We start from the raw sequence: 2592 nt of genomic DNA on the forward strand, positions 1-2592 counted from the left end.
AGGCATGGCTAAATCAACCTAGATCATACCACAGCCCCTCCCACCCCTCTACTACAGTTCTGCTCTTAATAGGTTAATCCCCTCTTCCCCTCCCCTGTGTCTCTGTCTCTGTCTCTGTCTCTGTCTCTGTGTCTCTCTGTGTATGTGTCTCTCTCTGCCTTTCCTCATCTCTCCCTGTCTCTCTCTGTCTCTCTGTCTGTGTCTGCCTGTCTGTCTTTATTCTCCTCTTGGGTTTCACGAAACACCCTTGTGTCCATATAATGCAATATCCTTTTCTTCTTAAGCAAAGTAGAAGGGGGTCATGTTACCTGTAACTCGAAGAGTCTTAACTAAGACTGCTGCTTTAATGACAGGACTGTTTAGAAGATGTAGATAAATGGCACCTCCCTCACTGCACACAGAAAGAGGATGGATGGAAACATTTCTGGGGCCTGCCTCAGCTGTGGATTATGAACGCTCAGTCCAAGGGGAGACTGAAACATTTAGCATCCAATGGCCCAGATGGTGGGAGAAACCTCGGACAAGCCTAAGTAGTCATGCGAGCCCGTCTGCCAAAGCCGTGCTCTTTGTGCTGTGATAAAACCAGAAAACGCTGTTCCTACCCTAACCAGCATCAAAAGGCGGGAGAGATTCAGAACAGAGAAGAAGCCTGGTTTGCACTTGCACCCACTGCTGGGGCTCCTGACTTGCAGATGAGCCTCCGGCTCACACCAGAGAGCAAACAAGATAGCTTTTTGGACATCACACACCACTTTGCCAGTTTCCGTTCTCCTGAATTATTTACCATCTCATTGTCTGCACTGACACAGAATCTGGAGCAGACTCAGGGATGAGCCTTATTTGTGAGCTAGAGAAGGACCCTGGAGTTCAGTGAAGATTGCTTGCCTTGGGTCAGTCCTGAGTCCGGCGTAGCAGCAGAGAGGAGAGAAGAAGGCGAGAGGAAGAGCCGCTTCAGAACACACTGGTCCAGCCTGCTCTGAGGCCGCAGTTCGCCTCAGGACCAGTCTGGGTTCCAGCCTGGACTTTACCCTCCACAGCTGGGTCATCTCACAGTACCTTGGTTTCTTCATTGGCAAAAGACTGAATACAGAGGGCCGGGGAGATAGCTCAGCAGTAGAAGTGCCTGACTGGCAGACTCAGGGTCCTGAGTTTGATCCCTTGTACTAAAAAAAAAAAAAAAAAAAAAAAAAAAAGAATAAAATAATAAAGTAGAAAAACTATAAAATGTAGAAAAGTACAGTGACAGGAATAAGAATCACCTCTATTCTCACTGCTTCATAAGAATAACTCATAACTTTTAAAATATTTTTCTTCCAGTCTTTTTCTAATAACTATATACAATAGAGAAATAATTTGTTTCATAATCTAGTTATTTTCAATATTTTGTACTTAGCATCTTCCTTATGTAATTGTTAATCAAAAACAAGACTTATAAGGGCTATTTTCAAATAAGTCCCAGTTTGACTTCACATTAAAGTCGAATTGGAGCGCTGGGAAGAAGCTGACGACGGCCCAGATCGCAGCCTGCTGTGAGGAGCACAGCCGGGCACCCGCGCTGCCCCACCGGGAGCTCCGAAGCGGGGCGGGGCGCGGCGGGCATCAAATGGGGCGCCGGCTGGGCAGCAGGGCGGGGCGCGGCGCGGCGCTGAGCCCTGCACTCGTGGGCACGAAGTGCTCTAAGGGCCACTCTCCTCTTCCTATTTCCCTCCAGTCTTTTTTTTTTTTTTTTTTCTGACTTCTGGTCCCTTGACTTTATTTTTTAAAATTAGTCCCTCCAGTCTTTTTTCCAGCTGTAGTCTTTTCTTGATTTGTCAGTTTAGGATGGAGGAAAAGGGACTGTGTGCCCACGGGAAAGGAAGACTTCTCCGTTTAGTAGGGTCTTGTTTGCACCAACAATCCCAACTCAAAGCGACACGGTGTTGGAACTTGCCAGACAGATGAAGAGCTTCTCAGGAACAGATCTCGGGGCGGCACGGAGGAGTCGGCAGACACCAGGTGGAGCGGGACGGCCAGGCGGGAAAGAAAGGAGCAAAGCAAAGGCACGTGGTGGAAAGTCTGCGTGTCGTATCAAGTATCTGCAGAGCCTCTAAATAATTGAGGCTCGCGCGGCTCCCTCCAGGGGCACATGTGGAGAAGCAGCTCCCCTTGCAACCCCGAGCGCGCGGAGGATCTGATTACTTCGGGGGTCCGCGGGCAGCCCGGGCGACTCCCTCGTCCAGCCTCGCAACCCGCTAAAGCACAGGAAGCTTCTCGCGGAAGCTCCGCTGTCGTCGCACCACCCGGCTAAGAGTTTGAAGGGCGACCCCCTGGGGTTGGAGCCCGAATTCCTGCACCTTCCTGCGAGCGTCGGTGACTCACTCAGTCCCTCGGATTCTCAGTTTCTGTACTCGTAAAATAGGGATAACAATCCCTATTACCGACTCTCGTGCCTGATACACAGCAGACCTTCCTCAGACTTACTTTCTTTTTTTTTTTTTTTTTCGGAACTGGGGATTGAGCTCAGGGCCCTACGCGTGCCAGGCAAGCGCTTATTCTACAAAACGATCTCCCTGGCACCCCTCAGACCATTTCTAACTCACTTCCCAGGAAGAG

The sequence above is a fragment of the Octodon degus genome, unplaced genomic scaffold (genome assembly GCF_000260255.1).
Source record: "Octodon degus isolate 3935 unplaced genomic scaffold, OctDeg1.0 scaffold00010, whole genome shotgun sequence".
Classification (NCBI taxonomy): Eukaryota; Metazoa; Chordata; class Mammalia; order Rodentia; family Octodontidae; genus Octodon; species Octodon degus.